Raw genomic sequence first — 24692 nt, forward strand, 5'->3', positions numbered from 1 at the left:
GAGAAACAAGAACAACAATAGGATTTTCAGTCGGGTTCATGTAGTATGGGCTAGAGGGGACATTGACAGGGTTAATAGTGACAATAACATTGTCCATTGTGGAGTGTTATGAAGCAGAATATGTGTTAAGAGAAGGAAGAATAAAGGGAAAGGGAAAACAATAGAAAATTAAAAGAAAGGCACAACCGAGCATCGATAGATGCTTTGATACCATATTAGAAATGGTACCTCCATGAATTGAAGATCTTGATTATTAAAGGAGAAAATGAGAGAAAGAAGGAAAAAGTATGATGAAAACTTGAAGTAAATGAATTCTTCTATTAATTGAAAGAGTAGGAATTACATTGATAAAATTACAAAATATGATACTGCTATATATAGTGGAAAAGAACAACTAATCCTAACTAACTTCTTAACTAATAAAAGAAAGATTACAAGAATAAATAAACTACAAATAAAATCAGTAACAATATTATGTACAATGACATTGCTTGAGAATTAAGTAATCGACAATTGGACAAGGCTTGGAAATGATGACCAATATGCCAAGTTGGTTGACTGAGAAGGAATTCCCAACTAGTATAAGCACAAAGCTTGGTGTAATGAAAGCCTTGAGGTGAAGCTTGAATTGAAGTAGGTGTGTGAAGTGGTTGCACAATGTCATCAGTGTGTGTGATTGGATTTCCAACTGATGCATCAGGAGTATCATAGTTTAATGCATATGAGGATTGAAGAGTTGTATGAATTGATTCAACATGAATGTATTGAACCGTAGCCAAGGTTGCTGACTCAAAGTGTTTGGATGATATTTCTGTATATGCAAGACCTTCATATGCATCTGCAACACCTTCATCTACAACAACTTCATTCTTTAACCTGTCATGAAGATAAATACTAGGATGAGAATTTATTAAGTTTAACAATAAGTAAATTAGTATATAATTTTCAATAATATACTATAAATAATTTCATTTTATACCCCTTTGAATGAAATCCAAGTGTCAATCAAATGAAATAACTATTTTGGCAATAGCATATCCCATTCAATTCTTATTAAAGAAGATAGTAGATTTGGTTATCTTCCTAATGCTATGAAGAAGACATGTTGACCTGTAAGGAAACCAAAAAAATAAGTATGTCATTTAAATATATGGTTAAATAATATTATATGAATAAAGTAATGTATGAAGAGAAGATATGAAAGAAATGGAAGGTTGAGTGTGTAAGAAGGCAAAGCATCGTGTAGAAGAAATAATTATGTTAAAATTTAAGTGTTGTACCCATATGCACTCTAGTATCTATAATTAAAGTCACTGTTTGAGTTTTTTTTTGCAAAGGTACAACTATAGGCTTTTCATAGCTACCAATGTATTTGAAGTGAAAGAGCTACCACCCATGTGATTAAGCCTGCAAGATTTGTCACAATCTATCACATGCTGAAATTTTAAAAAAGTTGGTGGCAGAGTAATAATACAAGAGAAGTACATTTGCAATAAATGAAATATTGTTTAAAATGTAGCATAGAAATAATATAGCAGAATGACTAAAATGATTTTTCTTCTCTATGTGAGGGTGTTGATTAGAGTCAGGTGAAAATGACTTTAGCTTATTTATACTTAACTTAAAATTTTTGATGCACACTTTATTTTTAGCCTATCCTAATATTTAGCTTAACTATAACATGACCATGTCAGAAATTAAATTAGTTAAGCTCAACATGTGCAGATAATTTATAAATCTTAGTAAATAATAGAAGTAAAGTATACTGTACATCTAAAATTAAGATAAGAACGAATAATAAGAAGAAGAGATGATTAGTTTCCCTAGTATCGAAGACCCAATCCCTTGATTTCATAGGGCAACTGATGGATTTAGAATTACCTGAGCTTGAGGATTCCATACCAGTTATCTGATAGGTAAACTAAGTGACTTGGTGATTATCTTCATGGTGATTAGATGGTTCTTTGATTATTGCCAATATGGCCTTCTGTTGATCCGTTGTGAAATACCCAAAGTTATCTTTGTTCATTGGATCTTCATCTTCATTATTGCTAGTAACATTGTTCATATTGTTGTTTATCTTATAATGGGGAGGGAACCCATGTTTCTTGTAACTCACATCTATTGTGTGACCAACTTTGTTGCATAAATAGTATACTTTGGAATTGAATGTTCCTCTTCCTCTGCCACTACTAGTATTGGTAGTCTTATATTCTCTTCCAATGCTTGAATCAACTGATCCATTAAAACCTCTTCCTCCGAATCTTCTTTTAGTTGATGAACCTACAGATGTGCTAGCAAGATTTTGGTTGCATATGAAACTCTAGTGATTTGCATTATCTGCCTTTCTTGCTGAATGAGAAGAGAAAAGGTCTTTTTCAAAGAGCGCAATGGATCCATCAACATGATTTGTGATCTCACAAGTGAGTTTTGTTCATTAAGTCCTTTAAGAAATCTGATGACATGATCATTCTCTCTGTAGCCTCTAATGGTCTTTATAATTCTGTATTGCACTAATTTGGACAAGGACATCCAAGTATTGGTCTGAACTCATATAATTCCTCCCATAGTCCCTTCAATTGAGTGAAGTACACACTTATGGATTGAGTTTCCTACTTTGCTGCATACATTTCTTCCTAAAGGTCACATATTCTGAATACATCTCCCTGATAGTATCTTTCCTTCAAGTCTTGCCATACCTCTAGTGAAGTTTCCATCCAGAGAACACTCTGCTGGATGGATGGATGTATTGAGTGGTTAATCCATGAAAGGACCAAAGTATTGTATCTGTCCCATGCACGAAAGAATGGATAACTCTTATCTGGTTTTGGTAGAGACCCATCTATGAATTAAATCATGTTGTTGGTTTTCAAAGCCATCATCACGCTTTTGGACCACGAGTGATAATTAATTCCTGTGGGTGGTGGAGAAACAAGAACAACAATAGGATTTTCAGTCGGGTTCATGTAGTATGGGCTAGAGGGGACATTGACAGGGTTAATAGTGACAATAACATTGTCCATTGTGGAGTGTTATGAAGCAGAATATGTGTTAAGAGAAGGAAGAATAAAGGGAAAGGGAAAACAATAGAAAATTAAAAGAAAGGCACAACCGAGCATCGATAGATGCTTTGATACCATATTAGAAATGGTACCTCCATGAATTGAAGATCTTGATTATTAAAGGAGAAAATGAGAGAAAGAAGGAAAAAGTATGATGAAAACTTGAAGTAAATGAATTCTTCTATTAATTGAAAGAGTAGGAATTACATTGATAAAATTACAAAATATGATACTGCTATATATAGTGGAAAAGAACAACTAATCCTAACTAACTTCTTAACTAATAAAAGAAAGATTACAAGAATAAATAAACTACAAATAAAATCAGTAACAATATTATGTACAATGACATTGCTTGAGAATTAAGTAATCGACAATTGGACAAGGCTTGGAAATGATGACCAATATGCCAAGTTGGTTGACTGAGAAGGAATTCCCAACTAGTATAAGCACAAAGCTTGGTGTAATGAAAGCCTTGAGGTGAAGCTTGAATTGAAGTAGGTGTGTGAAGTGGTTGCACAATGTCATCAGTGTGTGTGATTGGATTTCCAACTGATGCATCAGGAGTATCATAGTTTAATGCATATGAGGATTGAAGAGTTGTATGAATTGATTCAACATGAATGTATTGAACCGTAGCCAAGGTTGCTGACTCAAAGTGTTTGGATGATATTTCTGTATATGCAAGACCTTCATATGCATCTGCAACACCTTCATCTACAACAACTTCATTCTTTAACCTGTCATGAAGATAAATACTAGGATGAGAATTTATTAAGTTTAACAATAAGTAAATTAGTATATAATTTTCAATAATATACTATAAATAATTTCATTTTATACCCCTTTGAATGAAATCCAAGTGTCAATCAAATGAAATAACTATTTTGGCAATAGCATATCCCATTCAATTCTTATTAAAGAAGATAGTAGATTTGGTTATCTTCCTAATGCTATGAAGAAGACATGTTGACCTGTAAGGAAACCAAAAAAATAAGTATGTCATTTAAATATATGGTTAAATAATATTATATGAATAAAGTAATGTATGAAGAGAAGATATGAAAGAAATGGAAGGTTGAGTGTGTAAGAAGGCAAAGCATCGTGTAGAAGAAATAATTATGTTAAAATTTAAGTGTTGTACCCATATGCACTCTAGTATCTATAATTAAAGTCACTGTTTGAGTTTTTTTTTGCAAAGGTACAACTATAGGCTTTTCATAGCTACCAATGTATTTGAAGTGAAAGAGCTACCACCCATGTGATTAAGCCTGCAAGATTTGTCACAATCTATCACATGCTGAAATTTTAAAAAAGTTGGTGGCAGAGTAATAATACAAGAGAAGTACATTTGCAATAAATGAAATATTGTTTAAAATGTAGCATAGAAATAATATAGCAGAATGACTAAAATGATTTTTCTTCTCTATGTGAGGGTGTTGATTAGAGTCAGGTGAAAATGACTTTAGCTTATTTATACTTAACTTAAAATTTTTGATGCACACTTTATTTTTAGCCTATCCTAATATTTAGCTTAACTATAACATGACCATGTCAGAAATTAAATTAGTTAAGCTCAACATGTGCAGATAATTTATAAATCTTAGTAAATAATAGAAGTAAAGTATACTGTACATCTAAAATTAAGATAAGAACGAATAATAAGTAATTTGTATTGAAAAAGTAGCATAAATATATAATGTGTGTGTTCATGCAAATTATTATTGAATTTCATTTATTAATATGACGACTCCGACCCCAAGTAATTGACATTACCATGAAGTTAAAAAATGGTTTTTAAAGCCTCTTTATAGATGTTTTTATTCGTGCTTCATTTTCATATCTTGTAATTGAAAAATAGAGTATTCAAAAGTATTGGAACTCCCACATGTCTAGGTTCAGAAATTTTAATATTGTCATATTACAATTTTTTATTTTAGGAAAAATTAAAATGTATTTAATATTTATGGAGAGTATTCAAAATTCATTTAAGAAACCAACTATTTGCAAGCTTTAAATGAGGGAAAATTAAATGAATATAATCAATAAACTGAATTCTGGAAAACTGAAAAAATTAATATCAATTTGCAAGCCTTAAATGAGGGAAAACTTTGAAACAAAAAAATACTGGTAAAAGCAAAATAAAATGGTAGCCCTAAACCAATTAAACTAACAAAAGAACCCAAATGGATGCTATCTTTCACCACATGTAACCATAAGTGAGAGCACCCATGACAGCTGCTAGAACCACAAGAGATGAAAAATTGTCTGCAGAAAAAGAAAAATGCTTAAAATCAATAAATGGAGTTAAAGCACAACATCTTAAACAACAACTATATTGCGTTACTTAATTTGATATTTTCTTTATCACGAATCCAATTTTCGTTTTGCTTGGAGAAAGAAGAGAGATGAGTTTGAGATGAAGAAAGAAGAGAGAGATGCATTTTCCGTAACATAGAAGAGAGAGATGCATTTTCCGTAACATAGAAGAGAGAAAGATATGAGTTTGATGAGTGGAGAGGTGACACAAAAGGAAAATCCATCATCAAACAAATGTACTAATGTACACGGGTAAACCATACAATGTCTAGGATTTCAAAATCCAAACCATCTTTTGAGGTCTTCAAAATGACACAATTAACCCCTTAAAATATCAGGTGTGAATAATAGAAGATAGGCATTTTCGTAATACCACCATATAAGGAAGTTAAATAATGACAATTTTAACCTTTTTATGGGTAAATAAAAAAACATATCTTTGGTGCAATAGATGCATGATCTCGCACTTTTACCCTTCCACCTATGGTGACATAATCTCTTATGCTGATCATACCAGACAAAGTTGAAACTCATGAGAAATTGAAAAGCTTCAACAAGAAATTTAGTTATAATATGCATTTGAAGACTAGATAGATCAATATAAAAAAATAACTGTGAAATCAGAGTGAATAGATTTAACGTACGTTGCTGAACCTACAATCCCAACTTTTCCGCATAGCATACAATTCTTCCCAATTACTACATTATGATCAATCTGCCAAACCTATCACAACCAAACAACAAATCTCAAAGTCTTCATCAATTATGAAAAAAAAATGAATATTAACCTGAACTAAATTATCTATTTTCGTATTGTCCCCAATAACTGCATCTCTCTAGCAGTATAACCAAAAGGTCTAAGTAGTAAGAAAGCTCACACTAGTTCAAAGTAAATATCAACAAACACCAATAAATTTTGTATTTAGTGGAGGTTATTTTTTTGCGATTAGCGGAGGTTTTTAACCTCCACAATATAACTAGCGGAGGTTTCAAAAACCTCCATAGTTATGACTTCTAGAAGCGTTTTGTGAAGGTTTTAAAAAACCTATGGTATCTATACATTTGTAGCAGTTTATTTGTGGAAGTTTTTAACCTCCAATGTTTGTGAATGTTTTTAACCTCCACTACGTCCACTATTTGAGGAGGTCTTTGTAATGTTTATCATGAAGGCTTTAAACCTCCACTATTTGAGAAGGTTAGTTGTGGAGAATTTCAACCTTCACAACTCGAAATAACATATAGAGGCATACTAAAAGAGGTGACTATTATATGTTTCTAGAGGATTTTAACCTCAAATTAATTTCATAATTTTCACAACTTTAATCTCATTAATTTATAATTATTATTTAAATATACAATACTAAATATAAATGTTCTTAACAGTAATAAAGTTTCATTGCAAATAACCAAGATAACGTAACATAGTTGAAAAAATTAAAATTCATCATTCATTATAAATTCAAATACATAAAATCTCAAAAAACTAAAAGTATTCTCATATGACACTTTAAAAACAATATACATAACATAAATCCTAAATGTTGCTGACTCCAGATGATCCTCTTGCACCAAAAGGTGTATTAGACATACTTGCATCATCATTTTTCTGAAGTAATAAAATGAAAACATTTAGTTGGAACAATAAAAAAAACATTAATAATTACCGCATCATTATATATATATTTGGTTCATATAATATTGCATGTCCTATGATTATGCACACTTGAGTAATACATTTCTATAGATGATATTCACACCTTACAATTGTTGTAGCACACAAGCCTGGATTTACTTTAATTTTATCAATTTTCTATGAACCAAACACTGTAATATTATATGAACCAAACACTGGAAATTAATCACTGTCTAATTATATATTCCATAGAATCAAACATTACAATATTATATGAACCAAACAGTGCAATATTATATGAACCAAACACTACAAATCAAATACTGTCTAATTGGTATATAAATAGGAGATAATATGTTGTTTAAAGTTTAATAATGTATTGCTGCTGATTATTTGTATCCAGGTACTTTTGTGCTTATAATGAACTTTATCTTCATGTTTGCATCTAGTGCCAGAACTAATAATATAAATAGAACCAAATTTCATTATATTCAAATCAGGAAAATCAAACAAACAAAATACTGAATATAATAATGATACTTGCATATACATGTGCAAATAAGTTAGCCAATATTTCAGGGACCCTCTTTCTTTTATTAAGATGTAGGACTTAAATGATGATTCCAAATTGATGCATCTCTCTCGCTAATCGTTAGAAGATGAAAATGCGGCAATAAATGATGAAGAGTGGCTCAAATCAGAAACTCAAAGTCTAGTATTGCTATATGTATTCATAGGAATTGCTCCCATGCCCATGGTTAGCACTCTCCCAGAGTGATCTGGTCCCATCACTCTACCAACTGAATCATGAGGAGAAGTTTCGGATTCATCAACGTTGGTTTGAGTCAAAACCCCTCGAATTTGTTCCTACATGCATGCAAAAATGTTATCCATTGTAAAAACTTGAAGATTAAAATTCATTGCATGCAAACAAGATTACTTAATTAGATTGAACCTACCGCTACATTCCTTGCCGCTTCATTTAAAATGTTCTATCCTTCCTTTTATGAGTGTCAACATATAAGTTTCCACGACCTAGTGTCTTCCCATTTACCATCTAAAATATAGAAAACTTAATTCAAAATTGAGTTTTTCTAAATAAATAAAAAGTAATAAATGCAAAGTCTAAATAAATAAATAGTAACATCATAATGTCACTACCATCTCACGTCCTCTTCTTGAATTAGGCTTAGAACCAGTAGTATGTAGAATTACTTGCTTCTTTTGAATTTCTTTGTTGTTCCTACAAAGTTCCTATGAAAAACAATTACACATTCACACAGTAATCAAATAAATAGTTATAGCAAAATTCAAATAATCAAAGTAATGACAATTTATATACCATTGTTGATGGTCTCAGAGGATAGTGAACAAAACGATTCTATTGATCTTTGTCTATGCCAATTGGAACATTTCTTATGATTTCATCTCTAGTCTTGGTTGGATTAGAGAACTCATCCCATAATCTTTGCCTACTAGCACACCATTTTCTCCCAAGACTTAGTTTACAATATCGTCTAGAAATGCGTTCACTAGTTCTAAAACAAAAGCGATGCTTCCAAAAAGTGACATGAATTTGTCAATATCAATTTTACATATAAATATAAACCAAGTAGCTAGATTGTATTCTGTGTAAATGTTATTAATTTGATAGACTTTGAAGCTTTAAACAACCATTAACCCCTCTACAATAAATACGAAGTAAACATGATGCAGAAATAATAAGCCTATTATTATTATAAATACGAAGTACACATAAAAATTGTACCTATTGTCTCGACAACCCAATAATGTGTACACTCACGTCCAACACAATCTGTCAATGTTTCAACTTCTTTTGAGACTTTCGGAGTTGACACATTAGGAGCTTATAAGGAATGTACTGGTGGTGCACTGTGATGTGTCACTTGTGAAGGGGCTTGAACTAATGGTGAAGGGTCTGTATGATTTATTGTTGGTGAAGAATGAGTTGGATCTTCTATTGGAGATTCAACACATTGTGATTCAGGTGCTGATTTTAATGGATTCTGAAAACGCTTCACTTTTGGCATGTCTTTATATTCATGTGAAAAATAGAAAATGAGATAAAAACAATTAGATAATAATATGACATAATAAGTAACTTCATAAAGGAAAGGAAATAATAATATCATTAATTATGTAAAACAATTACCTCTGAGAAAGTATGATAATAACTACATAGTGTATTCAAGAAAGAGCGAAGTTTTCTAAACTATAACATACAGTCATTTGGACATGCATCTATCTTGTTGTAGTTAAGACCAAGTTTGTTAATGACTTTCTTTGACTCATAAACAGAAGGAGACAACTTCACTTCTTCAAATGCATCTCACAACAAATCTAATATCAAAGTCATCGTCTTCTCACTTAATCCACACAAAACTACATATTATAATGTTATACTTAGGGAACGAACATGGTAGTATCACCTTATAGTTGTTTGCAAACTTGTGTATTTGATGTCTGGCTTGTTTATTTGTAGAAAAACAAACAAGTTCAACAAGGTAACCAGAGGGGAAGCAACCACATTATGGAAAAAGAACAATAAAATTGATGGTGCAACAAAGTCAATGCTAAATGCATTTAGTGTAATTGACATTTAAACTAGTGTTGTTAAAATTGTTTCATACCAGCCGGTTGAACTGGTAAACCAACGAACCAGTCCCGATACCAGTATGGTACAATAATTATACCAGTCATGCAATTATACCGGTCAAAACCGGCTAAAACTAGTCAAAACCGGTCAAAACTGACTAAAACCGGTCAAAACCGACTAAAACCGGTCAAAACCGGTCATACTGTTCGGTTTTCAATTGACCCGTACCGGTCATACTAGTCAGTTTTTATTTAAAATTAATTTTTTAATGAAAATAAAAAAATATATTGGTTTTTTATTTATTTTTCAAATTAATATTAATATATTATATATGTATATCTAATTTCGTTGATATACAGTTTAATTAGTGAATCATTAGTTGAATCACTATACCAATATCCTAATCGATTTAATGACTAATACAGTATTAATAACACTGATTTAAACTAGTGAAAAATCAGTTTCAACTAAGGGACGTTATGCTATGATTGGTGGATCTTAAGTAGAAGTTTCACGGGAACTACAATGGCTAAATTGATTTACTTAAGAATTATATTCCTCAAAATACTTGTTTTCTTGTTATTGTAACTCGAAATATAGGGGAGTATGACTCATAAGATCTTACTCTTGACAATTATAGAATTCGCCTAATTAGTAATAGAGTGGTGGTAGTCACTTTTTCTATTGACCCATATTCTAATTTTTTAGTATTTAACAATTAATTTGATATATTTTTGTTTAGAGAATTATATCACTTTTTTTTTACATAATATTATAATTTTTTGATAAAAATATAAAAATGAATTGTGATATTATTAAAAAACGCATCGGTAGTTTCATATATTTAGTGAATATAATCTCCTCTAACCTCCATTTATATTCTTTATTGTATGAAAAAATATTGTAATAATTATTAATTATAATGGCAAAATAAGTAAGTGAAAATTATGTCATTTAAGTAGTTAGAATATGTTTTGACTTTATATATAGTATAGAGAAAGTAATATTTTTAGCACTACATAATAATATATTTTTTCTCCTAGAACTTAAAATTTCTGCATCTATAAAACTACCAACACATTCAGGAGACATCAAATCAAGCAAAATTCTAACTTTACTCCAAAAACGGTGAGAATTGTTTCATAGCATGAGGAAGCATGAAAAAACCCAACCAAAGTAAATAAACTTATTCTATCATTCAGTCATGTTTATATTTTAGAAAGGATCATAAAAGGTAAAAAAATAAAACCTAAATGGAAGATCAACTAGACTTCCAGAAAAAAAGTAAGAAAGTAAGCTAGAAGTAACATCAGCAAACATATTTGGCCACCACATGGAAGGCCAAAAGAGCTTCATTCAATAGTTTTTCATTCCAATAAATCGATGCTGAGGGGTCCAAATCTCCCTCTCCATATGGACCTCAATTCTTAGTAGAATTAATACAAATGACATATCGCAAGATAGCAGACAACATACATAAGGCTACTTCCGCTGATATGCTCGCCATTTGTTCTTACATTACTCTGTATCCGTTTCTTGTAGAATTCTGTTTGGCATTTTCAGAAGGTAAAGGTTCAGATCTATAAACACTCACAAGTTAGGACTTACGACCATTACATTGAATCAATCCTAGAACTTTGATTTAAAATCCTTCTATAGATTGATCCAAAGCAAATCATGGCAAGTGAGATCAAATAATGGCACCACACACTGCTAACTAGCTATAAGATAACTTTGATAAAATTTATTGCAGACAATAAATTGACTATGCAATATATATATATCAAGCATGTATGAATATATGTGAATATGTAAGACATACAGATGGTTAAAGAACAAATATCAAACACGTGACTGAAATCTTTATGGATAACAATTTGAACCCACCTTCGATGTTCCAGTCACAAATTGCAGAAAGCTATTCGACTATCCCTGATAAACAATATACGTAATGGTAAACCTTCATTCCTAAACTACCATTCAGGACATAAATAAGTCAAACTTCAAAATACTTAAATTTCACATCTAATCTTTTCTTAATATTAAGAAAATATGTATAGTTTTTAATTGAAGTATTACTACTATTATTTAATGCGCGTACCTAAATGGAAACCACATAAGGTTGAAGGGTATGGAATTGAAAGAGTGATAGATAATAATGTATGATTACAAAGAGAAGAAGATATAAAATCGAAAGAGAAATTAATAGTGTCGGTTATCACTGACTATTTCGGGAAACAAATAGAAAATATTAAATCGAAGAATAATAGAGAACGAGTATGTACCAAAGTAGTGCCGTAAAATCAAAGATGGAGGTCACCGACATGTAGATTAACGGCGAGGAGTAGGTTTGTTGCGTATGAAATGGAAGAATCAGAGTCCACATATTAGGTTTGCTGCGTATTGGAGTTTGCTCATTAGGTTTTGTAAAGGGAAATTAATATCCACTAATGAAATAAAATCCTCTATTATCCATTTAGTTAATTTCCTGGCCCGTCTGTATAATTTATTTGAGAAGGTTTCAATAACATCCCCACAAAAGCCTACAAAAATGCAAAATTTGGTGTAATGACATATAAGGCTAGAACCATTTTAAAACATGATTAATATGAAAATAAAACAATAAAAGCCACCAAGCCACTAACCTGCATCGATCAATGCATGTATTTGCACCAATTTCCACCCGATTCCCTATAATCACATTCAATGTTAGACATATTAAAGCAACAAATGCATATCATGTTTAAGACAAATCAGGCAAGGTCAAATGCTTAAAATCCTGCATAAAAAGGAAAATGCTTAAAATCACTAAATGGAGTTAAAACACAATATCTTAAACAACAACTAAATGGAGAAAGAAGAGAGATATGTGATTTTAATGACGAAAGAAGAGAAAAGAGCGAAGAAATCTTGAGGAAGAAAGAAGAGAATAGAAAGATGAGTTTGAGAGAAGAAAGAAAAGAAAGATGACTTTTCAGTAACATAGAGGAGAGAGAGATGAGTTTGGTGATTGGAGAGATGTGGTCAAAGAAACAAATGAAAATCCACCGTCCAACAAATGTACTAATATATACGTGTAAACCATTCATGTCTAGGGTTTCAAAATTCAAACCATTTTTTGTGGACTTTCAAATTGACACAATTAATCTCGGGAAAACCGAGGTGTTAATCATAGATGATATATATTTTTGTTATACCACCAACCCTTTAAATTTTAATATATAGATAGTAGAATGGGAAATTGATAGTGAAGGTTGAAAACCTCCACTAATAAATAAAAACCTCCACTATCCGTTTAGTTAATTTCTTGGCCCGCCTGTTTGATTTATTTGTGGAGGTTTTAATAACATCCACACAAAAACCTCCACAAAATGCAAAATTTGGTGTAGTGACATAGAAGGCTAGAACCCATTTTAAAATATGATTAATCTGAAAATAAAACAATAAAATCCACCAACTCACTAACCTGCCTCGATCAATGCATATATTTGCACCAATTTCCAACTGGTTCCCTACAATCATATTCAATGTGTGACATATTTAAGTAAGAAATGCATATCCTGTTTAAGGTAAATAATGCAAGGTCAAATGCTTAAAATCATGCAGAAAAAGGAAAATGCTTAAAATCACTAAATGAACTTAAAACACAACATCTTAAACAACGACTAAATGGATAAAGAAGAGAGATATGCGATTTTGATGAAGAAAGAAGGGAAGAGAGAGATGGGACTTTGATGAAGAAAGAAGAGAAGAGAGAGGTGAGTTTGATATATTTGAGAGAAGAAATAAGAGAAAAGAAATATGACTTTTTCAGTAACATAGAAGATAGAAAGAGATGAGTTTGATGAGTGGAGAGATGTGGCCAGAGAAACAAATAAAAATCCAATGTCCAACAAATTTAATAATATACACATGTAAACCATTCATGTCTAGGATTTCAAAATTCAAATAATCTTTTGAGGCCTTTCAAAAGGACAAAATTAACCTCGTAAAAGGCTAGGTGTTAATCATATATGATATTTATTTTTATAATACCACCAGCCCTTTGCATTATTATATTGATAGTAGAATGAGAATTAATAGTGGAGGAAACCTCCACTAACTAAATATAAACCTCCGTTGTTCATTTAGTTAATTTCCTTTCCCGCGTGTTTCAATTATTTGTGGACGTTTCAGTAACATCCACACAAAAACTCCACAAAAAGCAAAATTTGGTGTAGTGACATAGAAGGCTAGAACTCATTTTAAAACATGATTAATATGAAAATTAAACAATAAAAGCCACCAAGCCCCTAACCTGCCTCGATCAATGCAAGAAGAAAGAAAAGAAAGATGACTTTTTCAGTAACTTAGAAGAGAGAGAGAAAAAAGAGTTTGATGAGTGGAGAGATGTGGCCAGAAAAAATGTTGGGTGTTAGTCATAGATGATATCTATTTTTGTAATACCACTAGCCATTTGCATTATTATATAGATAGTAGAATGGGAAATTGATAGTGGAGGTTGAAAACCTCCACTAATAAAATAAAAAACCTCCACCATTTATTTAGTTTTCCTGGCTCGCCTGTTTGATTTATTTGTGGAGGTTTCAATAACATCCACACAAAAACCTCAGCGAAATGCAAAATTTGGTGTAGTGACATAAAAGGCTAGAACCCAATTTAGAACACGATTAATCTGAAAATAAAACAATAAAAGCCACCAAGTCACTAACCTGCCTCGACCAATCCATGTACTTGCACCAATTTCCACCTGGTTCCCTACTATCATTGTCAATGTCTCACATATTTAAGCAAGAAATGCATATCATGTTTCAGACAAATCAAGCATGGTCAAATGCTTAAAATCCTGCAAAAAAGGAAAATGCTTAAAATCACTAAATGGAGTTAAAACACAACATCTTAAATAACTGCTAAATCGAGAAAGAAGAGAGAGATGCGAATTTGATGAAGAAAGAAGAGAAGAGATAGATAAGAATTTGATGAAGAAAGAAGAGAAGAGATAGATGAGTTTGAGAGAAGAAGAAAAAGAAAGATGACTTTTCCGTAACATAGAAGTGAGAGATGAGTTTGATAAGTGAAGAGATGTGGCCAGATAAACAAATGAAAATCCATCATCCAAAAAATGTACTAATATATACGTGTAAACCATTCACGTCTAGGATTTCAAAATTCAAACCATCTTTTGAGGTCTTTCAAAATGACACAATTAAACTCGTAAAATGTTAGGTGTTAATCATAGATGATATCTATTTTTGTAATACCACCAGGCTTTTGCATTATTATATAGATAGTAGAATGAGACATTGATATTGGAGGTTGAACTAAATAAAAACCTCCATTGTCCATGTAGTTAATTTCTTGGCTCGCCTGTTTTATTTATTTCTAGAGGTTTCATTTACATCCACACAAAATTCTCCACAAAATGCAAATTTTGGTGGTGACATATAAGGCTTGAACCCATTTTGAAACATGATTAATCTGAAAATATAACTATAAAAGCCACCAAGCCACTAACCTGGTTCGATCAATACATGTATTTGCACCAATTTTAACCTGGTTCCCTACTATCACATTCAATGTCTGACCTATTTAAGCAAGAAATGCATATCATGTTTAACACAAATCAGAGAAGGTCAAAATTTTAAAATCCTGCAGAAAAAGGAAAACGCATGAAATCACTAAATGGAGTTAAAACACAATATCTTAAACAACAACTGAATGGAGAAAGAAGAGAGATGTAATTTTGATGAAGAAAGAAGAGAAGAGAGAGATGATATTTTGATGAATAAAGAAGAGAAGATAGAGATAAGTTTGATATGTTTGAAAGAAGAAAGAAATGAATGATGAATTTTCAGTAACGTAGAAGAGAGAGAGAAAGATGATTTTGATGAGTGGAGAGATGTGCCTAGAGAAACAAATGAAAATCCATCGTCCAACAAATGTACTAATATACATATGTAATCCATTCATATCTAGGATTTGAAAATTCAAACCTTCTTTTGTGGACTTTCAAAATGACACAATTAATCTAGTAAAATGTTAGTTGTTAATCATAGATGATATATATTTTTGTAATATCAACAGTCCTTTGCATTATTATATAGATAGTTGAATGAGTAATTGACAGTGAAGGTTGAAAATCTCCACTAATTAAATAAAAACCTCCATTATCCATTTTGTTATTTTCTTGGCCCGCCTCTTTGATATATTTGTGGAGGTTTCTATAACATCCACACAAAAACCTCCACAAAATGCAAATTTTGGTGTAGTTACATAGAAGGCAAGAACCCATTTTAAAACATGATTAATCTGAAAATAAAACAATAAAAGCCACCAAGCCACTAACTTCCCTCGATCAATGTGTAACACCCTAACCTTGATATGCGACCATAAGGACCATGAATTTACTAAGCGTGACACCTATTAAGCTTAAATACCCCCTGCAGTATTTTATTCCCCCTAAAGGGAGCCTCCGCGACTCGAACTCATGACCTCAGGGACTTATAGTCATTGATTCCATTGAGTCACTACCACTAAGCTACAGTATTTAAGCTTAATAGGTGGCACACTCAGTAAATTCATGGACCTTAGGGTCGCATGTCAAGGCTGGGGTATTACACAATGCATGTATTTACACCAATTTCCACTTGGTTCCCTACTATCACATTCAATGTCTGGCCTATTTAAGCAAGAAATGCATATCATGTTTAAGACATATCACGCAATGTCAAATGCTTAAAATCTTGTAGAAAAGGGAAAATGCTTAAAATCACAATAAATAAACATAAACCATAGATAAATTCAAATGCAATTAAGTAAATCATATAAGATAATTATTTGTAAATCTAAATACCATAACATAACAACACTCAATTTTCATTTTTAGTCATTCTAAAACTAGAGCTCCCTAAAAAACTGAAGGTCTCGAAAATGCATGTGCTTGCCTTCTCTGTCCTACTATATACAACTTCTTTCACAACATCATCCTATATTTCGTCATCTTTTGCCTACTCGTTATCTAATTGGAGCTTTACTCATTGTTGAATCATAAATTACTAACTATAGTAACCACCATCGCAACTTGAGGATTAATCTCATTACTATATCATGAGATACCCAACAAAAAATCAAAAGAAACTAATTAATCATCAGAAGGAGAAAATCACATGATGCTATTCCTCTCTCTATATTGCTTGATTCTAAATGCTTCCATCATAATCAAAATTTCTAAATCTCACCAAATCTAAATCTGGATCAGTGATACAATTGTGGACCACATCATGTGATGCGGTCGTAATATTGTGGTTGTAGTGATCGCCGCAACCACATCACACCATGAGACATCATGCCGCAATGCAACCGAATCAATCCGCATGAGACAACATGAATTTCAAAAATATTTTTTCTCACAAAATAATTTACATATAATAGCTGAAATCTGTATTGTCCGCAATCACAATAACCGTAACTACAACCACAACCGCAATTTAAAATACATCATTTCTTATTAATAAAATACATCAATCAAAAGTTAAATTTAAAAAATACTCATAATTTGGTAATCAAATAATAGATTCCTTATTTTTTTTGTAACATAATATCAAACTTTTATCACCAAAACATGATCATTATACTAATTATTTATTACATTGTTTTATTTATCAAACAAAACTTGTTACTACAGTTTCCAACATATGTATCATCAAAACAATATAACCCACAAATAACCTTATCATAGTGAGAATAACAATTTGTAGTTGCCTTCTTTGTTTTTCGAAAACATCCTTCTTCAATGCTTTAGTTAAAGCTTCAGCAAGTTGCTCCTCTGGTTTGCAGTGTTCCAACTTCAAATTTCATTTGTCTACTTGATCTCTTAGAAAGTGATACTTTGTCTCTATGTGTTTGCTACGTCTATGAGCTATGGGATTCTTGGTCAAGTTGATAGATCACTTGTTATTTACATAAAGTAGCATGTAATCTGCAGTGTGTAGTCCCATTTCTTTGAGTAAAGATTGCAGCCACAACTTGACATCCATCTAAACAAGCTGCAATATATTCTACCTCATATGATGAAAGAGCCAATACTTTCTGCTTCTTTGAACTCTAGCTCACAGTGGCTTGATCAAGCTTAAACAAGTAACTAGTGGTGCTTTTTCTATCATCCTTGTCACCACACCAATCTGCATCAGTATAACCATATATGGTTAATGCGTTCTTGTCATTGTTGGCAGAGAAGAACACTACATAATCCAAGCTTCCCTTCACGTATCTAAAGAATCTTTTAACTCTCATCATAAGTGAGTGTTTAGGATTCTCCATATATATGTTAACCAATCCAACAACATAGGTTATATCTGGTCTGGAATTATAGATATACCTAAGTGATCCTATCATCTGCCTTTAGAGAGTAGAGTCCATAGCTTGATCTCATTGCTTCTCTTTGCATAGGGTATTTCTAGTTTCAACTGGTATAGAAGATGAGTTACATTCAAACATATTGAACCTCCTGAGTATATCAGATGTGTACTTTTTCTGGTGCATTAGTATACCTCTTGTTGTCCTCACAAACTCAATTCATAGGAAGTATGAAAGTGCCCCTAAATCAGACATTTCAAACTCATGTTTCAATTTCCTCTTGATGTTATCTACTTCTTTGCAGCTAGTTATCAATAGGTCATCCACACACAAGCATATGATTATTGATGCTTTAGTAGGTGTTCCTTTGTTATAAATTTCATGCTCACTTGTGCATCTGAGGAGTCATTGCTTAGCAAGGAAGCTATATATCCTCTTGTTCCATGCCATGAGAGCTTGTTTCAACCCATAGAATGCTTTATTCAACTTGTATACCTTCTGCTCTTGACCAGAAACTTCAAAGCCAAGAGGTTGTGTTACAAAGACTTCCTTGTCAAGTGGACTATTCATGAAAGCTAATTTTACATTCATTTGACATAGGATCCAATTCCGTGAGCTTGCAATTGCTATTACAAGCCTCACTCTAGTTTTAGCTGTACTTTGTATACCCATTTTACTGATATGACTTTCTTTCCTTCGGGAAGTGTTGTGAGTTCCCATGTGCCGTTCTTTTCAATAGATATGATCTCTTCCTTCATGTCTTCAATCCAACAATCTTATTTGGCAACTTGTTCAAATGTGATTGATTCCATTTCAACTAGTAATGCCATATGCACCAAGTCATCTTCTGATGAGATTGAAGTAACTGAAAACACCTCATAGTCCCCCAGCCTTGTTGGCATGTGTCTTTTCCTCTGAGGTCTTTCACCAACATCTACATTGTCTTCTCCAATTGTATACTCTTCTGATGTTCTTTGAATAATTCCAATATCCATTTGGCTTACTCTATTTGTGACTGCATTGCTTGTACTCCAATCCTAGGATTGAGTTTCATCAAATTTGAGATCCCTATTGTGTGAAATAGAATTGGTTGTTGGATCAAACACTTTGTATACCCCTATTGAATGATATTCTAGAAATATTAGTTTTTCACTTTTGTCATTCAATTTCTTTCTTTTGATGTCAGGAATATGCCTATAGCATATTGAGCCAAATATTCTGAAATGTTTCACACTTGGCTTGATCCTTGACCAAGTTTCCTTAAGTGTCACTCCTTTTAACCTCTTTGTTGGACTCCTATTGATAATATAGGCTGTAGTGGCCACAACTTCTCCCCAAAACCTCTTTGGAAGATTCTTAGTTTTCAACATACTTCTAGCCATGCTAAGAACTGTCATATTCACCCTTTCTGTTGTCCCATTATGTTGAGGAGTATATGGAGCAACTACCTCATGAATGATGCCCTTTGTTTTATAAAAGTACTTGAATTCATGAGAGATATATCCCCCCTCCATCACTTTGTAAGGTCTTCAATTTCATTCCACATTGCTTCTCTACAATCACCTTGAAGCTCTTAAATCTTCCAAATACTTCAGTTTTCCTCTTTATCAAGTAGATCTACAATTTCCTAGTAAAGTCATCCTTGAAGGTCACAAAATAGTTGTTTCCTTCAAGTGATTGAACCTCTAGAGGTCCACATACATTATTATATAAAATTTCTAGTTTCTTAGTGGATCTAGTTGGTATCTGTGACTTGAAAGAGTTTCTAGTTTACTTGCATGTGAGGCACTCTTCACATATTTCAGTAGGTGTCTTTATGCTAGGCAAGCCAATTACCATTCTATCTTTGCTCAAAAATTCTAAGCTTTTGAAATTTAAATGTTCATACCTTTGATACCACATCCAAGTGTCATTTGCTGTAGTCTCCAAGCACTTGTGATCACCAAGATGAATTCCAATCTTGAAAGTCCTATTGTATGAGAGTGGAGCTTTCAAGATCAGACTTCTCATTTTGTTGAAGATCCTCATCATTTTGTCCTCCATACTTTTATAGTACCTTTTTTAAGTAGTTGGCCAAGACTGATGAGATTGTTCTTCACCTTTGGTACATATAAGACATTTGAAATGTATGACACCATGCCATCTCTTCTTTTGATCATAATCTACCCAATGCATTATGATGTGATGAAACTATCATCATTAAATTTTACTTTTGTCTTCACAAAATCATCAAGGTACATGAACCACTCCTTATGACCTATCATATGGTTTAAACATCCTGTATCTAAGTACTAGCTATCTGAGGTGGATTGTTGATCATTTTGTAGTGACCACCAAAGCTTCATCAAAATCACTCAATTCCAAGCCTAAGACTACATTTTCTGCTATAAGTAGGAATTCTTCATCTGAATCTTCATCCTTGGCAAGTCTGGCTTCTGCATTCCTGCTTACTCTATTTAGTTTGCATTCTCATGCAAAGTGGCCCCAATTATTGCAATTGAAGCATTGAAATCTTGTTTTTGTCCTTCTTTTTCTTTCCATTGTATGGATTAATCCCTTTCTTGTTGTTTCTGGATTCAACATCATAACTCTGATTGATGGAGTTATTTTTAGTGATTCCTTAGCTATACAGTTTTGAGCTTTCAGCCTCCTTTCTCTTGTCTGCATACCATATTCCACTATCCTTTCTCTGTTTGTCATTGTGGCCTAAGTTCTTTTTCTTGAATTGAGCACTAAGAGCTTGTTGTGATTGTCTATCACTTATACTCTCTAGGAATCTTTGTTCATGAGCTTTCGATGAACCTTGCTGCTCATCGATCTTGAAGTTTTCAAGATCTTTTGATTCCTCAATTGCTACTATTACATGATCAAACTTAGCAGCGAGAGTTCTAAGGATATTTTCAACTATACCTTGCTCAGGTATTTTCTCCCCACAGCTCCTCATAAGATTGACTAGACTTTGAGTTCTGGTGAATTAATCAAATACATTTTCTTGCTCTTCCATCTAGATCAATTCATATTGTCTCCCCATCATCTGCAATATGACCTTCTTGACTTTCACGCCTCTAGCATAACACTTTTCTAAGATATCCCATTCCTCGTTGATTGATGATGTAGATGAGATTTTTTCAAATTTGCAGTGATCCACACACTGATGTTTGAGGAAGATTGCCTTGCAATCCTTTTTCTTGGCTTATCTAAACTCCAATATGTGTGTTTTAGTAGAGTTCTCATCAAGTGGTTGAACCCCAACTTGTACAACTTAAAGACACAATATAAATCCGAAAATTGCCCTCATCTGAATGATCTAGTGATCATAATTCTTCCCATCAAGTATGGGAAGATTCATTGTAAACACATTCAAGGTTGTCATCCCCTCTTTGCAATTTCACATTCACCTTGCATCTTTCCGAACTGATCTTCACTGTGAGCTTCTCCACTTGAAGCCTCTTGTGCCGTCGTAGACGCCACCATGTTGCTGATTGTTTTAGCTCCTAATACCACTATTAGAATCGAAGATGATGAACTAAGAAAAGAAAACCAAAGATGAGATGAGATATTCAAAAGAAGAAAAAGGATGAATAATATATGTATTTGAGGAAAGTTCTGGTTGGTAATTAACAAATCAACTAACTACAAAGTTGCCATTGATTGCATTTAGTTATTATAACATCTAATTAACAAAGTAAGGCCCTACAACAAATGTCCTAGCTTATGAATTACAAAATTCTCAATGGGTGGAACTCTACATTCTTGATGTGATGTTGCACTATTATATAGAGATGTATTTTAAAGATTGTCACTAAGAGAAAACCAATATAAAACATCACCAAGTGAAGATGATTGTGAGATGGCCAATGAAATTTGTTAAAGGCTGAAGTTATTTTATAATGTGATATTTGTGTTTTCTAATACTTTGTATCCAACTGCGAATGTCCTTTTTCCAAAAAATTGTGAATTAGAAATTCATTGATAATATAGATGGGTATCCAAAAATACATATAAAAAAACCCGCATACGAATACCCGCACAAGTACAAGTAACACTCCCAGATTTCAAAATGAGTAACAGGTAGCTACTATTGTATCCGCCATATTTGTTGTCATCTCTAATCACATAAAACATCTATCCTACTCTAATTCTATATTCGGCATTATTAAAAGCTTATATAGCTAAACCGATCATGAGTTCAGCCTAGTAATATTCAGCCTTATTTAAAAAAAATATGGTAAAATATAATTAAAAAAAATTGCACTAAAATTAAAAATCAAATTAAACTTAATATGGCATTTGTAAACATGTAAATTATAAAATCAAATTAAATTATAATTAAAAAAATTGCACTAAACATGTAAATTATAAAATCAAATTAAATTTAATATGGCATTTGTATTTCAAACCGAAAGAATGAGTGGAATCGTTATAATGTTGATTAAACTATAGACGTTTTATCAGTTTATAAATACCAATTAATTTATTAACCTTCAAAAATAACGAAAAGCCAATTAATGCAAATGTTATAAGACTTTTGAAACTATAAATACATCTTCATCACTAACAATCCATAAACAAATCCACCTACAAACTATGGCTACATCATGCAACCTTTGTCTTCTAGTGTTGGTATTCATGTTTAGCCATGCTTTGTTGATCCAAACTGGGCTCTCATCTGAAGCTCCTCAACCAGAATCTGATCATGATGCACCAAGTCCATTGACACCAGAACAAATATATTTAAACAATTGTGTATCACACTTAACACCAAGTTGTGGCCAACAAGTTTTCTCTGCGTTAGTATATGGTAACAAAACACTCAATAGTGATTGTTGTAGCGACCTTGTGAATGACATAGGAAAAAAGTGCCATGATGATTTGGTAAAAAATATGGTAAAATCATCAAACTTTAAGGCTAAGAAAACCCAAATTGTGAAGAATAGTAAAAAACTATGGAAACATTGTCTTTCATTTGATGTTGACGCTGAATCGCCAACTTCATGAATAAGTTGGTGATCAATATTAATAATTTGTAGAAGAGTGGTGTTATTTGGTATAAATAATAATTCTATACATTTTCAACACTTTTAACTTTCATGATTTAATACAATTGAATTGTCATACATGTAGCTAGTGGATGGAAAGTTTAGTGGAAGCAATAATATTTAATTATAATTTATAATTAAGATGACTAAAAATATATAAAGAACTATACATAATTTTTTTAATGTTTCAAAATAATATATTAATTCTAAGTAAAAATAATCAAAATTTAAAGATGTTAAAAGAAAAATATACATCTATTTGAAGTTTCTTAAATTTATCGGTGATTGAATTAGAGGTAAAAATTTCAGTTATTTCATTTTCAATAAAAATTACCATGTAATCTACAAGAAATTCATATCTTATTACATAATTTTGTTTGGTTGTATGTGTTGCTCAAATTCTGTAGTAGCTAAACCATAATAGTTAAGATAAGATGAACAACTCAATCAAGTAAATAATATGCATTTAGTTTTCTCATATTATCAAATTTGCATTTAATTATAGATGATTGAGAGTTTTCAAACATGAATGACTAACGATGTCAACAATTGAAATTGACATCTGAAGTTAATCTTATCTTGCTCATTGAAATCCACAAGGTAAAATTTTACAAAAAAATATATATTATCAATATTAAATGATTTATAAAAACCCTTTCGATCTTATGACGTTTGCTATAAACTCAAATGAAGTCAAAATATTATAACCAATATCAACATGCACACATGTAAAAGAATTTATTCATTATCTATAATTTTTAGGATGATCACACAAATTAAATCGTACATATTTATCAAGTGACAAATTGAAGAAAAATGTGAGCCTTGATGAGTATTTTCATGAAGACATCATTTGAGTTTAGGTAAAAAAATAAAAAACTAACAAAAAAAACTGCATGCATTGTTCATATATGAATTTTATACATTATCACTGTATCATCCACCATTGATATTTTATCATCATTGACTCCTTAAAAAATTAATACAAATAAATAATTGTCGCTCCCCGATTTTTGGTTGCACGAACTTATTAGAGTCGCCACTATATTTTTTTAGTAAAAAATGTAGAAAAATCTTTTGGCCCAATCACATTGGGTCTTGGACTTTGATATCCAGGTTTGGGAGTCAACTACACACTAGGGAAGGTATTAGCATCCTAGTTGCCCGTTTGAACTGTACCCTACTATATTGCATGGATTATTAATCGTGTTATTATTATATTATTACCAAAAAAAACTTTATTTTAATATCATGTCTGACAAGAGTGATCTTTGTCCTACGTATCCTCTTTATGAGAATTAAAACTACGTAGTTCTTTGAATAGAAAAAGTTGGTTGGTTGGGTCAATTTTATTTCTAAAAAAACAGTAACGTTTGAATTATTTTTTTTGAAAGGGAAAAAATAAAAAAAATATGAGCGAAGCATAGCCCTTACGTACGTTACTGCGTCTCATATTAAAACTTGGTTAAGAAAATTTAATTTTTTTATTTTAAAAGAGATATGAGTGAAGCATAGCCCTTATGTCCAATACCGCATTTCATATTAAAAACTGATTACGAAATTCTAATTTTGTTTTTATTTACTTTAAAATCCATTTTTTAAAATATGAGTGCAGCATAGCCCTTACGTCCGATACCACAACTCATATTAAGACTTTGTTTAAGAAA

The 24692-nt window shown here is 31.8% G+C and overlaps 1 pseudogene; it reads right to left on the bottom strand.

The window, feature by feature from the left end:
* LOC109327721 lies at positions 7643–9065 on the bottom strand (annotated as a pseudogene).

This window comes from Lupinus angustifolius, chromosome LG15 (assembly GCF_001865875.1).
Source record: "Lupinus angustifolius cultivar Tanjil chromosome LG15, LupAngTanjil_v1.0, whole genome shotgun sequence".
Lineage (NCBI taxonomy): Eukaryota > Viridiplantae > Streptophyta > Magnoliopsida > Fabales > Fabaceae > Lupinus > Lupinus angustifolius.